At 36.8% G+C, this 18,587-nt stretch overlaps 1 protein-coding gene across 1 annotated transcript in view; it reads right to left on the bottom strand.

The window, feature by feature from the left end:
• SORCS3 (sortilin related VPS10 domain containing receptor 3) overlaps nt 1-18,587 on the bottom strand; it is a 721,132-nt gene that overhangs the window by 88,450 nt on the left and 614,095 nt on the right. The window lies entirely within an intron of this gene.

Here is an 18,587-nt window from a genome sequence, read left to right as displayed (position 1 = left end):
ACCCACCTATTCCACTCTTAGGGATATACCCTAAGAACACAAGAATACAATAAAAAAAAACCCTTCCTCACAACCATATTTATTGCAGCACTATTCACAATAGCCAGGCTCTGGAAACAACCAAGATGCCCTTCAACAGACGAATGGCTAAAGAAACTATGGTACATATACACAATGGAATATTATGCAGCCATCAGGAGAGATGAAGTCATGAAATTTTCCTATACATGGATGTACATGTAATCTATCATGCTGAGTGAAATAAGTCAGAGGGAGAGAGAGATGCAGAATACTCTCACTCATCTATGGGGTTTAAGAAAAATAAAAGTCATTTTTGTAACAATCCTCAGAGATAATGAGAGTAGGGCTGGAACACCAGCTCACTTCATGAAGCTCACCACAAAGAGTGGTGAGTGCAGCTATAGAAATAACTACACAGAGAACTACCATAATCAAGTGAATGAATGAGGGAACTGGAAAGCCTGTCTGGAGTACAGGTGGGGGTGGGGTGGGATGGAGGGAGATTTGGGACATTGGTGGTGGGAATGTTGTACTGGTGAAGGGGTGTTCTTTACATGACTGAAACCTAATCACAATCATTTATGTAATCAAGATGTTTAAATAAAGAAAAAATGGGAAAAAAAGAATTTATTCAAGAGACAAAATTGATTAACATAATGAGGTAAACTAACATAACATAATATAGTAACATAACATAACATATAATTCATATAATAATACATGTAAGTCAAAGAAAGTTTCTGATTAAAAACACAATTTTTTTCCATAATGGCTTACATATCTTTCACAGTAGTATTTTAGGTACATATTAACATTGAATCAGGGGAATACCCATCACCAAATATGTCCTCCCCCCATTCCAGTTCCCTTTCTACAACCCATATACCCCACCAGCACCCCCGGGCTGCTAGAGTAGGTGGACCCCTCTTTGTCTGGCTTACTCTTAGTGATCACATATCTTTTTGGTCCGGTTTAAGAGGCAGAGCTAGATAAATAGAGTTATGTGGTTTTGTTTGAAGGAAAGAAAAGCAATAGTTTGGGGTACAAAATAAGAGGAAAATAAATAAAAAAGAATTCAAAGTCAAATATGCTGAAAATATGTGTAGTCCCTCTAGAGGCTTCCAACTGCAGTTTGAGAGAGGATGTGAAAAAGGTAATTGAAACACCACAACAATACAGAAAGAAATATCGAATTAAATAATCAGTGAGCACTACAGCAATAAAGATAGGCACCACACAATAGTCTCGGTTCTGAAATCAAATCTTGCTCGAGTGCAAAAAGAAAGAGAAAGACAAGACAATATAAAATAAAATAATATTGGAGACATCAACCTTAATCTCCACACCAAAATAAAGACGTCAACAAAATCGATCAATTGATAAACATGTGGAAAAATGATTGTTTTGTGCTTTTTTTTTCCTTTTCTTTCTCCCCCTGCATAGGCACAGTAACTATTGAGGATATTGTAGAGGGAATTCCCTTGACCTAGGAGATACAGGGTTTCTCCACCCCTGAAGTATACTGTCATGGGATTAACTCTAGACTCCTTGCATGATCATTTACTCTCCTCTTGTTGCTTTCGTGGTGTGTGGAAGACTTCTACTTTGTCTTGGATGGTAAAATTAGACCTCTAATAGCCAAGATCACTATATGCAGACGACTGGTTGTTGCAACCAAGACTGGAGAGTATGCATCCAGGGACCACCGCCAACAACAGCAACAAAAAGCTCTAGCCTAGCTTTTGGTTTATGATCTGTTCAACAAACAAGAGCTCCAATTCCAGAAGTCTGACTGAGAGAACCGCAACTGAACTGGTCTTCCGGAAACATAACGAAAGACTTTATCCCAGGCTCCATTCTAGGAGCAACATAACGACCAAGAATACCAACTACAGAAGATAGATTAAAACGACACTGAAGAAGCATAACTGCTAGAACCACAAAGAAAGACTTCATAAGCTCCATTCCCTGAGCTGCATAGCCACCAAAACTAGACTTCTTTAATCTATTAGGGAATGTCCAATTTTAATTGGTCAAGTTTGTGTCACCAATTTCCTAATTGGTTTAAAGTCAAAGAATACTTACATACTTCTTTGTACTCCACAGAACCTTTGTACAATGTTTGTTTGATAAAAATATGTACCTTTGAGCAGTACCAATGCAACAAGTCAACTCTAGAAGGTGGTCTTATTTTCAAGTCGTGGGTAGAAGCAAGCTTATTCCTATTTTATCTCTAACTATCATCTACTGTCCCAATTACTTTCAATTACTAAGATAGACAAATTTATATTGGGGTCATATTTGGTGATATTCAGGGGTTACTCTTGGCTATGTTCTCAGGACTTACTTCTGGAAGTGCTCACAGGACCATATGGGATGCCAGTGATAGAACCCAGGTTGTTTGTATACAATCCACTCTACTCTATTTCTCCAGTCTCGAGGTAAACAAATTTTATATCGTTCCTCAGAAATGAATTCCTGGCTCTCTTTCATAACTCAAAGTATATGTTAGTTAACATATACTCCATAATTTGAGCTAATGTATGGAAAAATTGGAAATTCCAATGGACAACATCGGCTCATTATTATCACCACTATTTTACTGCTATGACATCCACACATTATCACTCAAATCATTTTTAAGAGAGTTTACAATACGTTTGCTTTTTATTGAAAGGAGGAAAAAATCCCCCTTTACAGGTAAAATCATTAAACATAGGAACATAGTTTTATTTCTTCTTTGCTTTCTTTCCTGAAAGAAGCTTGATGAAAATAGACACCTCATATATAAAAACAGATGACTGCTTGAAAACATGTGCCTACTTACTCTTAATTGCCCTGAAGAAGTTTCTTCAACTCACAGAACAAAATTAATGCATCCTCTAAGCCATTTCTCACTATATGGATTGTCAAGAAAAATCAATTAAAATTTATTACTTTTTTCTTCTTACTTTCCAACCTGAATATTTTTTCCTTAGGAGTTTTAAAGATCACTTAAAATCACATTTTTTGGATGTTACAAACCTAAGTGACCCTCATCTCTCTCTCTCTCTCTCTCTCTTTTAAATTCTTCTGATATAACTCTGTTGACAGATTGGCCACTGATCTCTTATTTTGAAAACTGTTAGCATTGTTGGTAACAAAAATACTAGATAGGAAAATAGAAGAGTTGTCTTTTTCTAGTCTTAGTCTTCCACTAAATTACCTAAGTGGCCCTAACCAAAAAAAAATACTTCATCTCTCAAAAGTCCAGCTTTATTATATAAGGTAAGTTTTTATCAGTGGCACATACTCTAAGGATGGGATATAGAAATAGTCTAGATAGAATATGGCCTTTTCAAGATAATTTTCAAGAATTTTATCTTCTTTCAACTCCTATGTCTATATCCAGGCATAAAAGCTATCTATCTCCTGGTGACCCTATCCACAAAGGATTTACCAGAGTCATTCATCTTAGTCTCCACTGGCACTTCTTTCATATAACAGATGCTCAATAAATAGTCCCTGGCTGATTAATGGATAGGATCAATCTATCAAAATCATTTTCTTCTTTTCAAATTGGGGTAATAGCTCTATCTGTCCTTCTGTCTGGGCCAGAGAATGTGGTTAAGTTGTGTGCCCTTTGGAGTTTAGAAGGACAAAAACACTCTCAGGTGAAAAACAGCAGTTTCTACTTATCACTCTTATCACCATCTACTATACCAGTATTGCCATAAAAACTGCAGTTTACTGGGACCCTGAATAACATACCTCTATAATCCACCTTCTGGAGTGAAGTTTGTTGGGGAGAGAGAAGTGCTTAAATTCAGAGGGTGGAGGTTCATGAAAATAAATTAATTACTTCATTAGAATTCTATACACACAGAGGGATAGCTACTCATTAATTAAATTATTTCAAAGGGGAGCTTGGTATATAATTGCTATCATCTAGGTGGAAACAATACCACCCTAAACATAATTAGAGAAATAAGTTCTGTAAGGATGGTTCTCCTTTTTATAGATCAATTCTGCATCATTTCTCTGCCTGCATAGCAATGTCTCTTTTTATGACCTCCAATTTCATAGACATATGTGTGTATGTATGTGTATAGTTATAAAAGCTGAAAGATAATAAAAACATCAAAAAGTAAGACTAAACTGTTTAAAGAGTTAGATGAAGTTACTGCAGCTTGACTTCAGAGGTAACGTTTGATCGAACTCAACTAGGGTGATACCGTGTTGTGCCTGACCTAAACAGGACTTCTCCTTTTATTTTTCCTTACCCAGGGACTTTAACACTTGCATATTAAATTTCTTTCACCATTAAAATTTCCACTGTTATCTACCTGGAGAATATCTTCAGAAAAGTAAGCCACTTGGCAGTGCTGTCTTGTCCTTCTTCCTATTACTATCTGTTAAACTCAGTCATCAGACTGGAAAACATCACACCAGAAGACTCAGTTCTTAACTTCTCCAACCTACACTCAAATCTTTCATTATACTTGCTCAAAGTTTCACAATTACCAATTCCAATTAAATTTCTAGGCCAAGCTGTTGTAAGAATAATGGATAACACAGTGAGTTTCTCATGTATATGTCTTTGCTAAATTTGCGTATCACCATAAGAGTGTAACTGCTATTACAACCCTAAATCCTACAAAAATCCCATGATAATCAGTCATGGCCATTTTAGATGAATAAACTGAGGTTGTAGGCCAATGCTCAAGATTAAGGTTGAACAAATTCTAGTTGACACTGGTATGAAGCCAATACATTTCGTTTTGGTGGGGATGGGGGAGGCATTTATACATGGTGGTACAACAAGCACCTTAACCCCTGTGCTATCTCTCTTATGTATAGATAATCTTTGGGAGGCACACTTGGAGGTGCTCAGGGATTACTCCTTGTTCTGCATTTATAAATTACTTCTGGCAGGCTCAGGGGACCATATGGGATGCCAGAGATTGAACCCAGACCAAATGCATGGAATGCAACTATACAACTATACAGGCTCTAAAAACAATGTATTCCTTTATTTTAAATAAAATTAGAACTTTATTGGCAAGAAACTGACTTTAGTTGAGAATCATTTCTACCCACTTTAGAAAGAGCTTCAAAGAAAAGTGAGGATCTGGTTTTAAGCCCAGTGGGATTAGGACAATATAATGGTCTATAAGTATTGAATAATTTTTTAAAATATAATGTATATTTATGAGGACAGACATGCACAATTGAGGAAAATATAATGAACATATATAATAATACATTATATTATAAAAAGTGGCAAAGAAACATTGTCAGAATCATAAACATTTCTTATTGTGGTAATGAGAAGGAAATGACTGTAAATTGAGGAGAGCTCCTTTATACAGTTTCACTGGCTCTTACTGCCCAGCAGGAACCTAAGATCCGTATCAATAACAAAGTATTTTTAGGCTTTTCTAGGCCTAGTCAAAGCCAAAAGAATATTACTATATGACACCTACCAGAGAGAAAGAGTCACATTCTATAAACTACAAGCCTCAGAATTGATGACTGTCTACTCTTACTCCCTTGCAGTTCTTTTAAGACATTTTTTATTTGCTGGTTAGGAGGAACTTGAACTATTAGTTGACTATTTGATTACATTACTTTAAGGGCTAAAATTTTCAAGATTAAAAAATGATTTTCAATATATATCTAGAGCAACCAACTAAAATTTACCTTTATTTATTAACCACTAAAATTAATAAAAATTCATGTTTTATTATTATAAAATATATAATTATGTAATATATAACATTATGCACAATATATAATTATATATTTTATAATTACTTTATACTATCTATGCAAAAAAATTGAAAGATATTTTATAAAGGGAATGAGTCAACATATTGTATTATTTGTGAAAATCAGCTATAACATTTTTGTATATAATTAAGTAACAACCAAATAACATATATAGTGAACATTTTCTCATTTATAAATCAAGATTGTACTTTATTGGTTATCACTTCAGGGCCCCCAATCACTACCTAGAGTATTACTAGTGGCCTTAATATCAACTTGTATCCCCCAGCTTTCCCAGACTCTAAACACTGCAGAGAATGATTAAAAGGTAAAAATAAATAGAAGTGGGTCCTTCCCAACCCAACAAACAGAAGCAAAACCAGAAGTTTTCCGTACCAAAGCAAAATGACCATATATTTAATCATCGACATATAAGATATTTTGAGCTCCTAACTCATATGTAAGACAAGGATTAATTCAAATTCCATATTATCAATTGGCTTTTTATTTCACTTAGAGAATCTATTATATTAAATGTCAAGTTACTTCCTTTTTTAATTAATAATTTTTATTTTGACCAAAGTGGATTACAAATCATTCACAATACTATTTTAGGTACATAGTGACATTGAATCAGGGCATTCCCACCACCAATGTTGTCCTCCCTCCACCCCTGTTCCCAGCATGCATCCCATATTGCCTCCTTTGCCCCCAGGGCTGTTAGCATAAGTGGTTCCTTCTGTGTCTAGCTTGTTGTAAATTGGGTATTGATTCTGTTGTAGCTGGCTTTGGGTTTGCTGTTTAAGTCTGATCATTTTTTATTTCTATTCAATGTTCATACAACTGTTTGGTCTTGGTGCCCTCCATTATTTCCCCCTCGATTTGTGAGGCAGAATAAGATGGTTCAAGTTATGTGGTTCTGTTTGAAGGTAAGAAAAAAAGAAAAAAGAAAAAGAAAGGGGAGAGCAAAAATTCAAACAAACAAAATACAGACGGAGTCCTTCTAGAGACTATAAAAATCAGTTTAAAATAAAGGGAAAAGGAATGAAAACATAAAATAATACAAAAAATCACCCCCCCCAAATAAAACAAAACAGAAACAAACAAGAGCTAGAGAAATGACATGGAGGCAGTGCATTTTCCTTGCATGCAGAAGGACGGTGGTTCAAATCCCAGCATCCTATATGGTCCCCCAAGCATGCCAGCCTGCCAGGAGCGATTTTTGAGCATACAGCCTGGAGGAATTTCTGAAGCTGCTGGGTGGGATCCAAAAACAAAAAACAACAACAACAGAAAAAACAAACAAACAAAAACGTGAAAAGCACCACAGCAATAAAGACTACAACCAAACACTAACCATGGTCCTGAAATAAAGACAAATCAAAGCACGGGGGAAAACATTTAAAAAATGTAATTTGTGCTATTTTTTTTTGCATAGTCACAGTAAAAATTGGGGAGATTAGAAAGGGAATTCCCCTGTCCTAAGAGATACAGGGTTGTTCCGCCCTTGAAGTATAATGTCATTGGTATAACTATATTTGTATAACTCTGTACATGCTCTTTTACTCTCTCTTAGGTCCTTTTGTAATGTCTGGTAAGTTTGTCATTTTTTTGTTCCCAAGCTAAGCTTGATTCTTAATTGTTTCCTTATTTTTCCATATATCCATCTTTATGAATATGGACTCTACCATACTCTGCCTTAAACAATTATTCCAATGACACTATATGTCTCCTCAGACATATAGTTACAGTAGAGAATGCAGATTTCCAGAACTCATATTCTAACTGGGATCTAGATCTCATAGATTTTTTCAAATTTTTGATCCTCTCCCCTCTTCATCATAGCTAGACCAATTTATCTCCCTTCTATAAATTCCTCCTCTACCTAGACTCATGCATTCATTTCTTATACACTTATGCAAATACACACAGTACTTATTTCACATATTTTGATAGGCTCTGCTTAAATAACTTCATTCATTTTCTGATTGCCCCAATTTCATCTCAAGTTCCTACTTAAAAGTCTTCTTTTTTATAATCATTCCTTATATTTCCCAAGTGTAAGCAATAACTCTTCTAAACTTTTATCTTCTCTTGTATGGGCAGAATTGTGATGTTACACAGAAGCAGGAAACTTTGCTTTAGTAATATTACCATAATCTCTTTGTCTTTTTCTAATTTCCTTAAGTGCAGTTTTCTCTCTCTTCCTCCTTTTTCTACCTCCAACTTTTATATTTTCAGGACATTTGCCTTGTTTCTATACTCAACCTTGAAAATCTTATTTGTTTTTCCAACTTAAACTTTAATATAGAAAGTTCTGATGTTTTTTACTTTAATAGTTTGAGATTTAGCCAAGAATATCATACTAAACACTTTAAATTTTATTCAAGAACTTCCCTGCATGTAGTTCTATCTATCTTTGTAGAATTATATCTTGCTACTCTCCACTGTCACTTTTGCTCAAATTCTATTTTGTTCCTAAAATAAGCATAACTTCCTATTCCCTGATTTTCTCTGCTTGTGATACTTTTTTTTCATATCTTATCTTGTCTGGCTCCTATGTATTATGTAATTTTTAATCAAATAATGGGCAAAAATTATTAGTATGAAAAAGAAAAATATCTAATTTAAATATTTCATAGAGTCCTCTATGAGTTTTTAATTTAAGAAACTGAATTTTGGGACTAGAGAAATAGTAACAGCAATTAAATTGCTTTTGCTTACAGCTGACCAGGTTCAATCCCTGTCACCCTAAATGGCAATATGAGCCCCACCAGGAGAGATCTCTAAGCACAGAACACAGAACTAGAAGAAAGAAGAGAAAGAAGAGGGAGGGAGGGAGGGAGGAAGGAAGGAAGGAAGGAAGGAAGGAAGGAAGGAAGGAAGGAAGGAAGGAAGGAAGGAAGGAAGGAAGGAAGGAGGGAGGGAGGGAGGGAGGGAGGGAGGGAGGGAGGGAGGAAGGAAGGAAGGAGGGAGGGAGGGAGGGAGGGAAGGAAGGAGGGAGGGAGGGAGGGAAGGAAGGAGGGAGGGAGGGAGGGAAGGAAGGAAGGAGGGAAGGAAGGAAAGAGATAAGGAAGGAAGGAGGAAAGGAAGGAGGGAAGGAGGGAAGGAAGGAAGGAGGAAGGGAAGAAGGGAAGGAGGGAAGGAAGGAGGGAGGGAGGGAAGGAGGGGGAAATAAGGAAGGAGGAAAGGAAGGGAGGAAGGAAGAAAGGAAGGAAGGAATGGAAGGAGGAAGGGAAGGGAGGAAGTATAAAAGGAGGAAAGAAAGGGAGGAAGGAATGGAAGGAGGAAGGGAAGGGAGGAAGTATAAAAGGAGGAAAGAAAGGGAGGAAGGAAGGAAGGAAGGAAGGAAGGAAGGAAGGAAGGAAGGAGGGAAGGAAGGAAGGACGGGAGGAAGGAACCAAGGGAGGGACAAAGGAAGGAAGGAGGGATGGAAGGAAGGAAGGGGGAAGGGAAGGAAGGAGAGAGAGGAGAAAGGATGGTGGGGATGGAAAGAAGGAGGGATGAAAGGAAGGGGAGGGATGGAAGGAGGGTGAGGAGGAAGGAAGGATGGAAGGAAAGAAGGAAGGAGGGAGAGAGGAAAGGAAGTAAGGAAGGAGGGATGGAAGAAAGGAAGGAGTGAAGAAAGGAAGGAGAGATGGAAGGAAGGAAGGAAGGAGGGAGGAATGGAAGGAGGGAGGGAAGGGGGAGGAAAGGAAGGAAGAAGGGATGGAAAGGAAGAGGATGGAAGGAAGGAGGGTTGGAAGAAAGGAAGAGGAGGGGGGAAGGAGGGATAGAAGGAAGGAAAAAAGGAAGGGGGTTGGAAGGAAGGGGTGGAAGGAAGGTGGGATGGAAGGAAAGGAAAATAGAAGGAAGGAAGGAAGGGGATGGAAGGAAGAAAAGAGGGATGAAGGGAAGAAAGGGGAAATGTAAGGAAGGAAGTGGGAGAGAAGGAAGGAGGGATGGAAGGAGGAAGGAAGGAAGGAAGAAGGGATGGAAGAAAGGAAGGAAGGAGAAATGAAATGAAGGTGGGAAGGTAGGAACGAAGGAAGGGTGGGAAGAAGGAAGGAAGGGAGGGAGGGAAGGAGGGAGTGAGTGAGGGAGGGAGGGTGGGAGGGAAGGTTTCTTTTTAGTTTGATGTGATCCCATTTGGTTTGGGAGTTGCTTTTATTTTTTTTCTCTTGCCATTGGAGTCAATCACTAAAGATATAAATTAAGCTAACACAATGGAAAACTTTGCTCATTTTTTTCTTTCTTTGAAGCATTGTATGGATATTCTAATCAATTTGAGTTAACTTTTGCACATAGTATAAGATAGAAATCTAGTATTATTTGTTTGCAAGTGTCTATCCAGTTTTACAAGCAATATTTATTGAGCAGACATTCCCTGGTTTGATGATAACATTTTATCCTGTTAAGGAAAGCAATGACGCTATTTCTAAATAACCTGTGATTTATTTCTAAGCAAAAAGGTTTTTGAAAAAACATTATCACTTTATTTTAAAATTTTAATTGTAAAATTATGAGAATAATTGTCTGAATTATGCCAGATTCTCAGAATTATCACCAGCTTTGTATTTGGATCATTGTCTATTCATTTAAAATATATGTTCATTTTCTTTAAATTATCTATTTTTTGAGTGAAGGTTTGTATTTTGAGTCAGGCTTTGTAAAGTATTCTTCATATCTCAGAACAACTAATTTTTCTGTACATGGGTTATTGGATTTCAAGTTCATTAAATCTTTTCCTATTAAAATTACTCAAACCACTCAACAACAAAAGCATAAAATAACTAACTCATGGGATCTACAATTTGATCAGTGGCAAACAAAACAAAACAACAACAACAACAAAAAAACAACACACACACTCACACACACAAAAACCCCACCTGTCTTGCAAGTGTGAGACTATGAAATTAATTCCCAGTACTGACACATAAACTGAGTATGGTTATATGGTATATATACCATATATATAACCATATATATTATGGTTATAACTACTTAGGTAGTATCTTTGACCCAACCAAACAATATCAAAACCTAAAACACAATCAGAAATGTACAAACGCTTCATCAAAGTATGTAAGTCCTGTACAGAACTGCAACTAAAGATGTATGAGAAACACAACCAGAATATGTGACAATTCAACTAAATGACCCCTAGTAAACACATGTGCAAAAATCACAAATAAATTGCGTGACTATTGATGAGCACTAGAGTCAAGTGTGCAAGCACCACAATAAATCATCTGTAACCCATGGTTATGTCAAAGACAATAGCAACAGTAGAGAAGAATTGAAGAAAATAAACTACAGTATATACTTGAGTATAAGCCAACCTGTATATAAGCTGATACCCCTAGTTTTACCCTAAAACTGGGAAAACTTAGTGACTCGAGTATAAGCAAAGGTGAAAAAAGAAGCCACTGGTATATTTCAAAAATAAAAATATATACCCAAAATAATAACAATAATTAAGGAAACAGTAGGTTAAATGTTTTTCAATATTTATTGCTAAAGAAAAATTGCAAACTAGCAACAATAACTTTAAAACTTAAAAAAATGCAGAAAACTGTAGCTTAACAGGTAATCAAGCCAAATCACAAAGGTTAAAATCCTTCAAAACTGTATTCCTCCTCCTCCTCCTCCTCCTCATCTCTATGTCTAAAAAGAGCTTCAGCTGTATCTGATCTGAGGGTGTCATCATCACTGAGTTTGCAGATATAATCATCACTGCTGTCGGTCTCAAATAAAGCGCAGAATATTGTGGGTTAAATAGTTCAGTTGCATACAGTTCAGCTCAGCCTCCTACCTCTTCAGCTCAGCCCCGACTAGTGGACTGAGCTGAAGCACTGCCCCCTCCAGCGACGACAGAAGAGGACTGAAGACTACGTGCATTTTATTCGGTGCACCGAATCAAATAACCTGTATGACATGAGTATAAGCTGAGTTTGGGTTTTTGGCACAAATTTTGTGCCAGAAAACTTGGCTTATACTCGAGTATATGTGGTAATTAGGTACAAGATAAAAACTAATAATAAAACAAAAAGACTGGAGAGCTCAATGGGTGAGCATGTGATTTTTATGCAAGAGATATGGAAACTCATGAGCCCTCAAGCATTGCCAGATATATACTGTTCTTCCTCCAAAGAAAACTAAGTATGGTGGCTAGAGAGTATAGTGGTAGGGTGCTTATCTTCCATATGACCAACTTGAGTTGGATCTGCAACACCTCATATGGTCCCCTGCGCACCACCAGGAGTAATTCCTAAGTGCTCAGCGAGGAGTAACACTGCATCCATTACTGGGTGTAGCCCTATTCTGAGGATGAAATGTGTCCTATAATTTATTATAAAATAATAAAATTATGGGGCCGGCGAGGTGGCGCTAGAGGTAAGGTGTCTGCCTTGCAAGCGCTAGCCAAGAAAGGACCGCGTTTGATCTCCCGGTGTCCCATATGGCCCCCCAAGCCAGGGGTAATTTCTGAGCGCTTAGCCAGGAGTAAGCCCTGAGCATCAAACGGGTGTGGCCCGAAAAAAAATAAATAAAAATAAAAAATAAATAAAATAAAATTATACTAGCATTAACATTTACATAATAGCATTAGGTTGTCAAAATATATTTGATTGGTTTGTTGGCTATCTGAGAATTTTGTGCAGATTATGCTTTATACTTTGCTATCTCAGTGAATTATATTGTTTCTTTTTTCTATTTTCCATTTTCCATATTAGGAAACCAATGTTCAAAGAGGAAAACTAACACAACAAGGCAAGATGCTGAAATTAGAAGGCCAACTGAGGCAGCAGGTGCCAATATTACAAGACAGTTTTAATCAGTGTGCTTTCAGCAAGGCTTATGCTTGTTAGAAAAAACAATCCACTAACTACTGTTGGATTACATAGGTTGGCCCTTTGGTATAGTATGGAGATAGGACAAAGTAACTTGACCTCAAATAAAACTCAATTGATAAGCTGCTTGCACCGAAAATTATAAACACTATCATGTATAAAAACTAAAAAGCACACTTGGAAGAAGGAATAAATAAAAAATATTCAGAGAAAATATTTAGAGAAATACATTAGAGAAAGCACCCATTATGACTCCTGTTTCCTCCTGCAAAATTTAAAGCATGTAATATGTGGAGAATTATGTACTTAAACCCAAATGATGATGATCTCCATTGGTTTGGCCTCTAGTTGGGAATTACGTTTTTAAAATTACAAAACAGTAAAGTTTTGGAGGATGACGAGAGCCTACAATGTAGGGAAGAACATTTAGCCTAACCTTTTTACAATCTAGCTAAAGAAAGCAAGTAGTTGTCTGCTTATATCAGAACCCAACTCTCTTAAAACCCAATTCTTTCTCACATACTAATTGCTTTTTATCAAACACTTTTCAGCTTACAAGCTTAGTCATGGTGCACCATGCATGACTACAGTGTCATGAGTAATCTGGGATGCAGAGTTGAGTAATAATCATATTCAGGGCTATGGCTTAGCTACGAATGCTTCAATTAAGACTCTCTTTCTACTTTCACTTTTCTGGCTTTTCCCCAGGATTCCTGCATCCAGTGGGATTTTTCAAGCTCTAGCCTCACTCTGGAGCTACAGATAATTGATAATGGCTTCTTCTAAGAAAAAGATTTTTTTCTGATGTGCTAATCTTTGGCATCCTTCTGCTGAGTCTATTCATTCCATTGGACCAAATGATTCAACAAAGTGGCATAGATAATGATGGGTACTTCTTTGGAGAGATGAGACTGTTTCCCTCATGGATAGTACATCTATTCTTTTTTGAGTTCCCAAATAGTGTGCAGATACCAGGAGCAAGATGTCTAAAGTAATATCTGGTACCCAGCAAGTTGGATGGCTGAGGTAGTCCTTGACTTGGTGAGGGAAGGAGAATTCTTGGGGATAACAGGTAAAATAGTTCTCCCATTGATTTGTATAGTGCTTGCACTTCAATAGATAAATGTGCTCCAGATCAAATGTTCTGCAATAACCCAGGCTGGCTATGGATTTTCCCTGTAGACACACTTATTTCTCATTTGTCTAAGTCAACAGTGAAGCCTGCTGTGGGTTTTGATGAGTTGTACCTCATCTTCACTGCCACCTCTGTCTAGGACTTAGAATTCAACACTGCTAGGAAACTGCAAATTTCTACTCAATCCTTTCACTCAGCCTTGATGCCTTTCACTGGCTGGATGTCATTAATTTGAGAGCAAATTATTAGAAACCTAGAAAACAGTTCTGAAATGCCTGCAGATTTATGATGAAGTCATTTCACAAAAGGTCACAGGCAACCCTGCTATAATTAAATCTTTCATTAATTTTTAAAATACACAATAACTTACAAATGCAGCATAAATTAACCAGATGACCTTGAAGAAATTATTTAGAGCACTTTTTCATTAGAAGCCTCTATCTACCAAGTTCCTAAATTTTTATTTTATGAGTGGGATTTGTCTATTTTCCATTCTTGTCTTTGATTGGTTCCAATAGCCTGTTTATTAGAAATGATTTAGTATTAATATACTTGAAGCATTACTTAGCAAGGAAATTAATGACTCTGACATCCTTTGGGCCACAACCTTAAAGACAAAGTAAGGTTTGCAACCACAATCACTCACATATACTACTGTAGCCCCTCTTTTATTATCTAAAAGATACTTTCTATGTATATAGTTTAATACTTTTCTTTTACACATTATAAAATTCTTAGGCTCCCAACAAAACTAGAAACTATAAAAAATCTATAGAAATAAAAATTTCTCTCAATGTAACTGCTTTAAATATTCCATGCTGTTCCCTTCCAGTCACTGATAGTGCAAGCCATTGCCAGACTAGGAAATAAAGCAATAAACAAACAAAAAAAAAACCACAACTAAGGTTAGAATCTCTCATCTCTCTCTCCCTCTCTCAAACTTACACACACCACAATCACAATTAAAACATCACTGACTCATTAAAAGCTCATAATTGAATTGCAGAACTGATTCTATGAATACTAGAGATGAAATAAGCTATACAAAACTGGCCTTTCTTTTCTAGTAAGGGGATTGAATTGATTTTAAAACATAAATTTCCCAGCAGCAGAGAACTTGACTATCCTGTGTGTGTATGCTCTAGCTCAACTCCCAGAACTCTCAGAATTGTGCATGCTTTGTAGCAGTGCATATTAAATAAAGAAATAATAAAAGTTATTGTAAAAGCAAATTGACACATAGTGCCTGACTCCTTTTTCAAATGTTCCTAGAGAGTTCATTGCACTCAGAAAGACATGGGCTCCTCGCGTGTCTTCTTTCTCACTGCTTCCATCTACCCTTCTTTCTGACTTCATGGAGGAAACTGCTGAGGACCAATTTTAAAGCCCAAAAAGCATTGTTCTGGGAAGGCCAGCCATTAACCAACAAGAGTTGTCAGATTCTGAAAATTCAGGCCACATCCTTGGCTATTGGTGTGCATCCACGCCACCTGATTGTTTTCCCATTAGGGTGTAGATGGGATTAGCAGTAAAGCAGGTCAGCAGCTACAGGGGAATTGCATTAAGTGAAAGTGAGACATGAACTAGACCTTAATAGAAATAGGCAGGGGATCAACAGCAAGGAACCTGCAAGCAGAGCTTGTATTAGTTACATGACACAATGATCTGTGAGATGGTGGAAAGAGGCAGGGATTAAAAGGATTGAAATAAAATACCTGAGAGGAGGCAGGTAGAGAGGATATAGAGAAAGAGACCAAAAGGCAATGGAACTAAAAAGGAAAAAGAAAGCAGGCTGACTTTTATAAAGAACTTAAAGAAATCATTTCTATATCCAATCAACTGGGAGTCTTTCTTAAAACTTAATAAGTTCCTTCAATGTATCTGAAAGTCCTTTACAATAGGTTAGAAACTGCAGTCTATATGCTTGGGGAAGTGATCCAGGAATTTAACTATCTGAAGAAATCAAAATAAGATGGAGAATAATAAGTTCAAGAAGAGAATTAAGATACACACAACTGAGACTTTTAAGTGAGGAAAGGTAACTCATTTTCTTTTGTCTTTAGAGCATACATTCAGACTCCTACTTTATGTCAAATCCTGCACCAAGAGAGAAAATCAAGCTCTTCTCCATAACAGCTTGAAATCTAATCCAATAGTATTATTCACCCATAATATATGTGATAAGCATCATTACAAATCACTGTGTCCAAAGCTAGGGATAATGCCTAAATACAGTTGAAAAGATGATGAACCTTTTAGGCAGACAAAGATCTCACACAAACTACACAGATTAACGTAATATAAACACATCAGAAAACTGAAAATGCCAAAACTCTGACTCAGCAATTCTAATTTTAGATTTTCAAGAACTCAGAGAACTTCTGTTTATGCACTTATATTAAGATATGGTATGTATTAAGATAGAGAAGATTGTTAGTTCAAAGCAAAAAGCAACCTAAATGTTTACTGACAAGATATTTAGAGAAATAAATTATACTTATTCATGCTATGATAGAATATTACAAAGTACTGCGAGTGAGGAAAAGGAGGAATGATGACTGAGCTAGAGGTGACAGAGTAACAGAGTTGGAAGATTGTGGGCACTTTGGTAATAAGTGGTGCAGTAACAGCATATCAATGCCATGTACTTTATAGTAATATAATGCTCTTACCTAAACTACAATTAAAATGTTCTGAAGTATCTTATCCAGATATTTATGTCCCCCAGAATATTGAGTGACAGAAGCAGATAAAAATATCCTCTCGATATATTACACACTTTAAAGACACAAAGAGAAAAACTACAAATATTTTCTGGATAGTTAAATGTATACAATTATATCAACAAAAGTGCCATAAGTTTATATATATATATATATATATATATAATATTTGTAGCTATCCCCCAGAATATTGAGTGACAGAAGCAGATAAAAATATCCTCTCGATATATTACACACTTTAAAGACACAAAGAGAAAAACTACAAATATTTTCTGGATAGTTAAATGTATACAATTATATCAACAAAAGTGCCATAAGTTTATATATATATATATATATATATATATATCATATTTGTAGCTATCATTGATCTGTGTAGGGAGTGAAAAAAAGGGCCTGAATGTGAGCAATAGCAATGTGGTTGACTCAACAGCAAAAACACCTGCCTTTTAATAATAAAGAGACAAGCTTGATTTTCAGTGTCACTCACATGCAGTGTGGTGAGCTCTGCTGATTGGAATCCCCAGCACACAACCATATTTAATCTCTCGATGGCCACAGAAAAGAGTGTGTGTGTGTGTGTGTGTGTGCATGCACAACTAACATGTACAACCCACACTAATCATTGAAAGTTAAAAATGTGCAACCTCACAGCCTGGAGTGTGATCTTAGTAAACACTACATCTAGAATGTCCTAAAACACCACCACTGAAGGAGTGACTTTTGCTGAGCATGTGTAAAAGCACTGCAACTAAGAAGTATGTGGCATCCAGCCAACACAGCAGGCAAGTGCATGAAGACCAAAACCAGATATACAAACCCCACAAGCATGACAACCAAATGTGCAAAAATTACCATGATCTTCCATCATTGTCCCATCACAATAACTGAGGGCAGTGGAAGGAAGGAAGAGGAGGGGAGAGTAAGCAAGAAAAGGGTGAAGAGGGTGCATATGGGTGAGCAGAGGTGAAGGAAGGAATAAAGACAAAAAGGATAGAATGGGGAGAAAATAAGCAAGACTATGAAAAGCTACACAGGATGCCCTGAATTTTTTTTAATTCTAGATTTCTGGTTCATGTGGATTTGCTTTCAGCAATTTACTCTATTTTAAAAACTTTCAAAAAGAACCATATGGAAACAAGCTGGATATGAAATTGAATCTGTTGAAAATACAGATTCAAAATTTGACAGGAGGCAAAGAGCAACTTAAATACAGTACATGAAGGTGGCCAGGACAGACATATGAGCATCAGGTGAGAAGGGCAAGAACCAGCAAGCTTCTGAAAGCAGGCATCTGCAGTAGGGGTGTTGGTATTGGCTTTATTGTGGGCATTTGCATTTTCACTGCCAGATGTTTCTGCATATGTGCTGTTTTGCTCCATTAGAAATGTAGAAACCAAAGCATCTCTAAGCCAACACAGAAGAGCATCAGACAGGAACTCAATGAAAGTAAATAAGATGGCATGAGGAGAACTGTGTAGGGCTTCCATAAAGAGGAAATGATTGACTGTGGTTTAGATAGATAAGAAAAGAGGCAACTCTGAAGCTCTTTAAAATGATTTGTTTATTGAACACTTGATAAGGAAGTACAATTGGAAAGGGGTTTTATGGGGATGGAGGAGATTGTGGAATCTTAGAAATCTGAATGGGATCCTGGGGTAGGCACAAAGATACACTGGTGATGGGTATGGTGTTGGGATGTTGTCTAGGAGAGATCATTATTCATAATATTGTAAACCAATAATATAACAATTTTAAATGGACACACAAAATTAGTTTCCTTTTTTCTTTTTGTTTTTTTTTGGGGGGCCACACCCGTTTGATGCTCAGGGGATACGCCTGGTTAAGCGCTCAGAAATCACCCCTGGCTTGGGGGAACCATATGGAATGCTGGGGGATCTAACCGCGGTCCTTCCTTGGCTAGCGCTTGCAAGGCAGATACCTTACCTCTAGCGCCACTTCACTGGCCCCCAAAATTAATTTTCTAAAGTTGAAAATGAAAGTGTAAAAAAGGAAATGAAATTGGAAAAGGATCACAGTGGGTTACAAAATCTCCATGAACACTCTTGGAGTGAGCAAGTTACTGGCCATAAAGTGAATCAAGCCTACTAACCAGTTCTGAAA

The sequence above is a fragment of the Suncus etruscus genome, chromosome 17 (assembly GCF_024139225.1).
Source record: "Suncus etruscus isolate mSunEtr1 chromosome 17, mSunEtr1.pri.cur, whole genome shotgun sequence".
NCBI lineage: Eukaryota > Metazoa > Chordata > Mammalia > Eulipotyphla > Soricidae > Suncus > Suncus etruscus.
The sequence above is the reverse complement of the archived record's forward strand: the minus strand, read 5'-3'. Positions and strand labels throughout refer to the sequence as shown.